We start from the raw sequence: 10516 nt of genomic DNA, 5'->3' as shown, positions 1-10516 counted from the left end.
CTGCCATGAGCAGTGTACCCTAGGGAGACAGAGCCCAAGCCACAGATACACTGTGATGGGACTGTAGAATGTAGCCCAGGGACACCGACTAGTTTGGTTGTGTTGTTGCCTGAACCCCAGTTAGTGTGTTTTGGGTGGATCCCCGCTGATTCAGTGGTGGAACACTTTGCCACTGTTAGGGCTTTGGGCTGGAACCCAGTGGAGTAGGGTGGGCCTCGGTCCCCCCTCTCCCCTGCTGTCAACCCCACCCCTGAGATATCAGCCTCCCCACCTTAGGCCAAGAGGCCTGCATTTGTCTGCCATCTGCCAGAGCTAAGATGTCAAACTGTCTATTTGCTGCTCTGCCCTGTCTGAGCTTCTAGGCTGCTGGGGCTCTGCCCTGCCTGAGGGTCTGTGCCCAGAGACTCTTTATTTCTCTGCCCTACCTGCAGCCTGGGCCCTGGACTACCTGGTGCCGTGCCTTGCCTAGAGCATCAGGGCCATACAGACTGCTAATCTCTAAATAATCCTTGCCTTATTAAGGACCTGAGAGTGAGGGGACATGGCCTCCCTCTGAGATTGACAGGGAGGGACAGCCAGGCACTTCTACAAACAACAACAACAAAAAAGTCCAAAGGATCAGGGCCCTGCAGGACCTGCTGGTTCTCAAAGCAGGTGCAGGTTGGAGAAGGCATTGCCCGTGGGTCTGAACCATTCTGTGTCCCCTCTCAGGTTCAACCTTTCATCTAGGTTCCTGGAGAAGAATTCCTGTCTCCTGCAGCCTGTTCACCTCCCTTTGCCTGGCTTCTGAGCAACTTTTAACCCATTCCTCCAGCCACAGCATGCTCGGCAGGTCTGGAGGGTGAGGCTACCTGAGTTCCGTATAGTCTTTGGGTCCAGTGTGGGGTTTGTATACCCCATCACACACCCTCCCCCTCAGCCCCTGAGTTGTAGTGTCACTGGACTGATCCTGATCTCTCCTCTCATGAAAAGAAATCAGCATTTTTATTTTCCTGGCCTGCATGGTGGGACACCTGAAAGGTATATGACTCCAATGAGAGGTATGTGTGGGTTGCGGTCTTTCATAGAGTTCAGCCATCGGAGTAGTTCCTGGTCCGTTACGAGGTGGAAAGGTTGCCCTCATAAGTAATATTGCAGGGCATTAACACCCTATTTTAATGACAAGGCCTCTTTTTTGATGACTGAGTATGCTACCTGCTGAGTATACGGGACGGGACACTCTTCTCTGAATTCTTGAGACAGCACTGTCCTGAGCCCAACATCTGATGTGTTGGTTTGTACAATAAATGATTTCATGAAGTCCAGGTGGAAAAGTACTGGCTCCTGGCTCAAACAGTCTTTTAATGCCTCATCACAGCTTTTTGTCCAACAGATTTTTGGGGCACCAAATCCTTTACCAGGTCCAACAAAGGAATGGCAATGTTGGTGAAGATGGCGATGAATTGCCAATAGAGCAACCGACACTAGTCCCAAGAAACAGCAAACTTGCTTCTTGGTGGAGGGGATGGGGCAATCTGCTAGGGCTCGGACTTTGTCCACCAGGGATCATAAATGTCCCCCTCTTACTGTATACCCCAGGTAAGCGACTTCCTGGGTGGCCAGGCAGCACTTGGTTGGCTTGACCATCAAACCTGCCTCCTTAAGAGCTTGTAGTATTGCAGTAATGTGCTTTATATGGTCAGCCCACCCTTCACAGTATATAACAATATCATCAATGTAGTTGCAGCACCTTATCCCTCAATCACTGAAAAGTGGCAGTGGCCCCGTGGAGCCTGAAGGGCATGGTCTTAAATGGATATAACCTGAATGGGGCAGAGAAAATGGTCTTCTCTTTAGACTCTGATGTCAAGGGCATCTGCCAATAGCCTTTAATTAAGTCAAGAGTGGATATATACCTGGCTGCCACTCAAACTACTAGAAAGATTGTTGACCCTTGGCATAGGGTTTGCGTTAAATTTTGAAATTGCGTTCAATCTTGGGGAAATTAATGCCGAACTGTATTGACACATCCTTTTTGGGCTGGAGAATAATGGGGCATCTCCACTCTCTGTGAGACTCTTCTATGACCCCTAGGTCTAACATGGCCCAGAGCTTTTGGCATACTGTCTCCCACAGCTTTGGAAGGGGTTGCAAACCCTCATGCACCTTTCATCTGTGTTCAATGTTGATATGGTAGGACACCAGATCTGTTTGCCTGGGCAATGTTGAGAATATCTCTGGGAATGAGGCAACAGGCTGACAAACTTGTTGCTCTTGGTCAGGCTGTAGATGTCTCCCAAATGGCACAGGGATTGGATTTTAGGGCATAGGAACCCGCAGGTTCAGTTTGAGGTCAGGGAATGAGGTGATAAGCAGACCCGCCTGTCAATCTTTCTCACTCATTTCACCACCTAGAAGGGGCCCTGGCATTGGGACAATACCTTTGATTCCAACATTGGCACCAGGAGCAACACTAGGTCTCCCAGCTGGAACTCACATACATGGGTCCTCTTGTTATAGGTCTGCTCTGAGTGGTGCTGCACCCTTTGTAACTTTTTCCTTGCAAAGCCACCCAGAGTCTTCAACTTCTGGCAGAACTCAATAACATACCGCATCACAGTCTGATTGTTCTGAAGTCCTGCTTTTCCCATGTATCTTGGAGAAGGCCCAGAAATCCCTATGGCTGCCTCCCATACAATAATTCTAATGGGGAGAAGCCTGTGGATGCTTGAGGCACCTCATGGATGACGAACAGGCGAGGTGGGAGCAGGGGGTCCTAGTATCAGGGATCAGTGGTGACAAACATAATGTTCTTCAATGTCTTGTTGAACCGTTCTACCAATCTGCCCGGTTTGAGGGTGGCATACCAATGTTTTAAATGACTTGACCCTTAGCAGGTCCCATAGTTCCTTCATTAATTTGGAGGTGAAATTGGTTTCCCTAATCCAGCAGCATCTCCTTAGGGATCCCCACCTTCAGGAGTTCACTGGTGACAACAACTACTGTAGCTAAGTGGAGTGGGATGGCTTTGGGTTATTGGGTGGCACAATCCAGGATCACCAAGATGTATTTGTACCAACTACAGACTTTTCTAACCACTGGGTCCACAACTATCCTTTCAAAGAGCACCCCTATGATGGACAGTGGCTTTTGGGAACTTTTTCTGACCTGTCCACTGGCACTCAGGGCAAGATGCACAAAAGTCCCACACCTGTGAGTGGACGCACAGCCAGTAGAATCACATAGCCACTCTGTCAAGTGTCTTTTCTCTCCCCGAGTGGCCCCTGCACAATATTGCATGGGGAAGTTGGAGCAACCTCCTTCAGAACTTCATGGGGACTAGCAGCTGCATCCTCACTTCCCCCATCTTGGAGACTTCATGGCCTGATTTTCCCTTTCTTCAAACAGCTCAGAATGGGACCACTGTTTCAAGAGCCCAGGGTCTAGAACTGTGTCAGCCACATGATTTGTTCACAAACCTGACCCAAGGTTGGGTCATAGACTTAAGAGAATAAAGCAATCGCACCAGACATCAAGCTGAGTGGTGGTGGTGGGCCCTTACTACTCCAGTTTGGCTCTGGTGCATGATCATTTACCTGCAATGATTGTCCTGCCTCTGGGTCCTCAACTTCCTCTGTGGCACTCCCCTCATGGTGCCCTTCCTTGGCCACCATGGTCATCTCCCATTTTCTGGGGTCTTTAGGTCTTGACTCTATGTCTGCTGGGGTTGTGCCACCCCACGTCTGGACAGCCTCTTCAAAAAACCTCCAGTCAAGCCCCAGGATGACTGGATAGGCCAGGTCTTTGGCCATCTGGCGTGCACCCCCATCTTGTTGTGGTTTTGCATGGTCAATCTCACTTCTCTTGTTGGGCAGGGCTTCCGAGCCCACCCGATCTTCACTGACCAGGGTCTGGCTGCAGCCAGAATCTGAGTCCTTGGATGGTTAGTCATCCACATGTACAGAGCCTAACATTTTCCTTGGGCCGCTCTTCTGAGCCTGGCTGTCTGCATACGGGCCTGCCCATAATTATAACCCATGAACAGGCAGTCTCCCTGGAAATGGCATTGTTGCCCACAGGCAAAGCAAGCCCCCACAGGCTACCTGGACCCAGTATGGTCTTTTATCCCCTTTGGGCTCAGTGTGGGGTTTGTATAACCCATCACAATCCCTCAATAGGTAGTTCAGTGCTTGAGTCCCTGGGTTAACTTCTGAGAAAATGGGTCATAGTTGGATAAAAGAGCCAGCTGGAGGTTTTCCCCATTGTTGAGGTAATCCCCATGTAGCATATCATGGGCAAGCAGATTGTGGCAGGGGGCCTGGCTGGAGGGCAGTGCACTCTGACAATCCCCAGCTGCTAGACACCCATTTGGAAGTCATTACAGCAGGGATGTAGTTTAGAGCAGCCCTTAAGCTGTTCTAAACTACACTGGGTACGAACTGGTCCCTTGTTAACCTCTGATGCCTGCAACTGGCTCCCTTGCAGCTCTCTTGTCTCTTCTGCACATAAAAGATACTGAGTACAGTAAAGTTCTGAGCCCTTTGTGTGATTGACTGAATTGCCCAGAATTTAACAGCTAAATACATTTGCCCACACAGTCACTGAATTACCAGTATGCACAGCAATGAACTATAAAGTCATTTATAACACAAAAGGTGTAAGAGATGCTCTAAAAAATAAATTCCAGTCTAATGAATTATATTCATTTCCTTCTTGTTGTTCTCATTACAATTTGTTTCTTATTTGAAAGCACTCCCCCACCCTTTTGTAGATACAAGTAATTTCAGAACAAAGCATATTTTAGAAAAACTGAGAATGCAAATTTAAGACTACTTCAGAAATTGCTGTCCGAAGAGCAGGGCCTTGTCTAAACAGACACACAGTGGGTGTCAAGCTTGAGTATAAATCTATCTCACACTAGCCTGCCACACAGTAAATGTCCATTCAGATCCTGCTGCCATGCACTAAAAATTCTCTAGTGTGCTTTGATTGACTGTGCTTGAAATGGGAATAGATTAACATGCACTAGGTGCTGTTAAGTGCTGAAGGGTGCAATATTGTTGTTGTGGTAACACTGTCCAGGAGCTGCTTTGAGCTGTTATAGCAGCTAGTGTTTCTATTCCTGGAGTGCCAAGGTTATTAACACAAGCATAGAAGGCTGCTTGCTAATTCAGCAGACCTCGATATTATTAATAAAAAAGGACCACCAGCATAAGTTGGTGACAAAGGCACTCGGACAGGTTTATTGCCCTTAAGGCACAGTCCTAGCTTTCCATAGGATCTCCAGATACACTAACACATGAGTGCCAAGTGGCAAAGAATGGCTCAGTCAGCAGCAGGAAATTCTGCTGTCCCCTAGGCCATGTGAAGGATTAAGGCAAGGTATCCTGACATTTATAGACTGAGACAAACAATTTACATACCACCTCATGTGATTTATGATCTCTTCTTGTTACCTCCCTTTGTATCATGCTCCAGGTGTCTTAGGCAAAACATCCTCTTATCTGGTATTAAGTCAGGATGTCCCTGGGCTAAGCTTTTGGCGTGAGTTCTCACACATACCCACTGTCTGTTGCTTCTTAGGAGTGCCAAGTTTTAGCAATGCTAGCAATACTTTTGTCAAGGTCATGTGTTGGACAGTGAATTTGTAGGTTTCAGAGTAGCAGCCGTGTTAGTCTGTATTCGCAAAAAGAAAAGGAGTACTTGTGGCACCTTGCTCTAATAAATTTGTTAGTCTCTAAGGTGCCACAAGTACTCCTTTTCTTTTAGTGAATTTGTAAACATCTGTTTTAATACATGGCCTAACTTTGCTTCACAGCCTCTGGTTCAGGCCTCAGGTCTTGCACCAGGCCCAGTGCTCCAGGCTCTCTCTCTCTCTTACACTAGGGAACTCTTAGTATGTGGCAGGGGGGTCCACAGGGATAGTTAGTGCATGGCACGCTGATGTGAGGTAGATTTACACTCCAGCTTGCTGCGTAGTAAGTGTTCGTCTAGACAAGCCCAAGTTGTCATAAAGCTCACCAATTAATAGAAATGTCACAATTTAGAATGCTCAAATCATTGTCTTCATTGAAAAGATGCACAGTGTACAGACACAAATATTATATTTACTATTTGCTAAAACGAGGAAATAAATTAACGAAATCACAATGAAGCACCACAATACCAGAGGAGAAAGTCTTTGATCTGTTGCTCTTGTTAGATTTCTGATGTGCTTCGACATTGACATATATGGCCTCTCTGCTATACGGAGAAAGGAAATGATGACAATTGCAGACATATGGATTATTAAATAGAAAAATTAACAAACTAGTACAAGAAATGCTTTTTCTGAAAAGAACACAGATTCTTCATGCACTGGAGCTGTTCTTTGATAGACAGAAACAATGCCACCTGGAGAAATCGGGGATTGAATTCTACATTGCTTCAGCATCTGAGACTTCCTATGAAACCCCAGACCAGGAAAGTCCATTTTCAGAAACACAGGGCTAGTCCATGAGACAAAATGAGTATTAGATCTGAGGCCTGATATCTCACCTACCCAGCTCTTAAATGGCATGTTTAAAACTTTTGTTTCTAACTCAGTTAGGCTAGGAGATACCAGATCTTATAATCAGGGCCCTTTGTTTTGTGCAATTTCATCACTGAGGAATTTATTATGGAATTCATCCCTCACAACACAATTGAGCCACAAAAGACAATCAACACGCCCTTCCTTTCTCCCTGCCTGCCAGAGCCTAGCCGTGGCAGCAGAGAGTGGCAGAGAAATCTTTCCTCCTTCCCTGAACTAAACTCCCCAATTCAGGCACAACCTCCACATGCTTTGTGAATAGTGGGGAAGGATCCCAGAGGTTTTCTTTGCCCTGCAGGTCCAATCATCAAACATCCCTCCCCCATGGAGATGGGGGTTGTATGATTCCAGTTCCACTGATCATGAAAGAGGCTGTGTTCCCTGGAGGAGCTGTGATTGAGGGGACACCTGGGGAATAGGAAACAGGTTGAGTTGGGCTGGAAGCAACTCAGTCACATTTACAGAGCAGTGCATAGGGCTTAATGAAGGTTCACTTGGTCAAATTAACCTGCATTCAGCTTCACTCATTGGTAATGAAATTGGGGGAACATTCACCAGAAGTCACACTCACACCATGTGCCTTTTCAGAGACTTTGTGTTTGTTCTTGTTTTTAAACTTGAAAAAAATCAATCCAGACTGAAAGTGCATGTTTGCTCTCTGTCAATGGAGAAACATGACACATTTCTTTGTATAAGGATGGGATTGTAAAAATTCAAAAAGCTCAGAGGAAGAAGAGAAAAATATAAATCTGATTTTACACAGACATATAGTTAATATAAGGTGTAACCACAAAGCTGCATGTGGTTGAAATCCCAGTCCTGCATTTCTAAAGTTATGTCAAGTTACTAATGTTTTATGGCAGTGGTTCTCAACCAGGGGTCCACAGAGGTCTTCCAAGGGATACAGCAACTCATTTAGATATTTGCCTAGTTTTACAACAAGCTACGTAAAAAGCACCAGCGAACTCAGTACAAACTAAAATGTCATACACATAATAACTTGTTATATACTGTACACTGAAATATAAGTACAATATTTATATTCCAACTGATTTTATAATTATATGGTAAAATGAGAAAGTACGCAATTTTTCAGTTATAGCATGCTGTGACACTTTTGTATTGCATATCTGAATTTGTAAGCAAGTAGGTTTTAAGTGAGGTGTAACTTGGGGGTACCCAAGACAAATCAGGCTGCTGAAAGGGCTACAGTTGTCTGGAAAGGTTGAAAGCCACTGTTTTATGAGAATCTGTGCAAAGGTAATCAGCAGAAGTGCAAGAGCAGACATATTAAATTATGCACAGAGTTCAGCGAATGGGCTGTGGTGATTGTGTGTCTTCCAAAAACTAGTGCAAGTTTAATAATTTGTGAAGGTGATAAAGTCACCATAAACCTTTGAATGGAGGTGGATCAGTATCCTATTCCAGTAGTTATTTGATAAATTGATAGGATGGGTGATATATGCAAAAGCTGACCAATTTGTCCTAGCACCAGCAAGTGGCATCAGAGCCAGAATCGTAAAAAACCTTGCTGCAAACACACACAAAGGCCTGTTGAGGTATGAAAGGTCACCCTGCGGTGGTGGGCATTAATGTGTCTGAAGTGATCCTCACAATGGAGAGAAGCCCAATGGAGAGCGTGGTCACTATTACAAACTACCTTGAGAGGAGCTCTCAGTCCCACAACCTGGTGTATTCCTCTCACTCTCTGATGCTGGTGGCAAGCTACAGTCCTCTGGCAGGTGCTGCACTTACATAGACATTCACAGACAGGGACACATCCAACTGAGTTACATGAATGATTTCCCCAGACACTCATGTACCAACAATAGAGAGGCCAATTCTGCCCCAGCCTTGCACAGCAGAACTGTACCATCTTACACTGGTCAGAAACCTGACCAGTATAGGTTCATTACCCAGTCCTCCACCCCTTGATGTGGAGAGGACACACACTAGCCTTTGTAAACTGAGCTGAGATTTCCCAAGCACTTGAACCAAAACACACTGTTTTAGGTAAATATAAAACAGATTTATTAACTACAGAAAGATAGATTTTAAGTGATTATAAGTAGTAAGTGTAGAGATCAAAGTGGGTTACCTAAGAAAAGTAAATTCGCAATCTGAGTTTTATAAACTCAACAGGATTTGAATCAAACAGTGTCTCACCCTGATAGATGGTACAAACAGGTCACCGATCTTCAATATACAGGCTGGAACAACCTTCCAGCCTGAGACCACTCCCCTCCAGTTCAAAGTCTTTGTCTTTCAGATATTCCTCCAGGTATTGCTGTGGGGGAGGGAGGGTGAGAGGCCAAGTGATGATGTCACTTCCCCTCTTTTATAGTTTCTTCCAGCTTGCTGGAAAGATCTTTTGCTTGTGACATGCATGTCCACCTCCATTAGTCAAGCAGTCTCCATTGTCTCCATGCTTTCTCTGAGAAGTCTTCTGGGATGACTACTGGGAAAGTAGATTCCCTGTAATGGGCCATCAACTCATCTGGCTACTCCATTGTTGTACCTGAAAGGCTGGTTGTGGATGTTCCCAAACTCACAACGTATTTCAGTAATACACACATAGCAACATTTCATAACTCCACAAACAATGATAGCCCATACAATCCAACATGATATTAATGTTCAACAGATCAAGACTTTTAAAATGATACCTCACAAGGCATACTTTGTACAAAACATATCATAATTATATGGGGGTTCCAGGGTGCTACTTTAAAGTACAGAGAGCTACAGTGGATTTGGTATGCAAAAGGTATCCACTTTATGCATGTAGGGACAATGTCACAGGGTACTTTGCTCAACTACTGGAGCATCTCCTTGTTGCCATGGCTGGGGATTAGCCCTGCCAGTCTGATGCCTCTTCCTTCAGTTGCTCTCTCTCTCGCTCAGGACTTGACTGTTCCCTCTCCATGGCTTGGCCCTCTGGCCAGATCACTGTAGTTTTCTCATTTGGGGGTGTGGGAAGGTGGGGAGTGTACCAAAGTCTCTGTAACAACTGTCCCAAACAGTCTTCCTATTCACTGCCCCTCAATGGTGCCACTTCCCCAGTTGCTGGTAGAGGAACCCAAACCCGTCCTATTCCCTGGCTTCCAAACCCAGGAACCGTACAATGCTAAGCTCTGCACTGTCCCACACCTTGCTGCTGTTTCCCTGGACTGCTTCCTACCTTGCCTTTATCAGACTCTTTCTTCAACCTCCTCAGGGTAGCCCTTCCCTCCGAGCCAAGCTCCTTTTTCTCCCTAGCCTCAGAGTGACTGCAGACCTCCTCCCTGCAGCCTCCTTTTGCTCTCAGCTACCTGTATACAAGCCCCGCCTGTCCTGTCCAGACGAACTTCATCCTTTAATTAGCCCTCATTGCTTCCTGACTCCTCCAGGTGCAGCCTAGGTGGTCAATTGGCCCATCTAGCCACTTTAAACCCCTTCAAGGGCTGGGTTTGGGGTGCACACCCCATCAGAGACAGGATATTGGTGGACGTAACATCTGGTGGCAGATCTGGGAGGAGAATTTATTCTTAAACTCCATCCACATATAATATAGTTCCAGATTATTTCCCAGTATTTCATCATACAATACTGTGGTTTCTGTAACACAAAAGGTTGAAATTCTAACAGAATCTTAGGGCTTGTTGATGTGCAGAACTGCACTTGGTTTAAGTAAAGATTTGACTTTATACTACTTTAATTAAACTAGTGCAAAATACTGTGTGGACACTCTTAGTTCAGTTTAATTGTTTATTGGGATCATTTAAATTGAGTAGGAACAGATACAAGCAGAGGCGGATTATAATGGGGCAGAGCAAGTCGGGGCTCCTCCCCATGCCTTCTGCTTGCAGTCCCCCTCCCCCGACCCCCCATCCCATGCTCCTGCTGAGGAAAGGGGGTCAGGGTGCGGGGGCTTGCCCCACCCTCCCCAACCTGGCCCTCCTGCCAGGGAGCAGTGTCGGGGTGCAA

The sequence above is a fragment of the Dermochelys coriacea genome, chromosome 1, assembly GCF_009764565.3.
Source record: "Dermochelys coriacea isolate rDerCor1 chromosome 1, rDerCor1.pri.v4, whole genome shotgun sequence".
NCBI classification, from domain to species: domain Eukaryota; kingdom Metazoa; phylum Chordata; order Testudines; family Dermochelyidae; genus Dermochelys; species Dermochelys coriacea.
The sequence above is the reverse complement of the archived record's forward strand: the minus strand, read 5'-3'. Positions refer to the sequence as shown.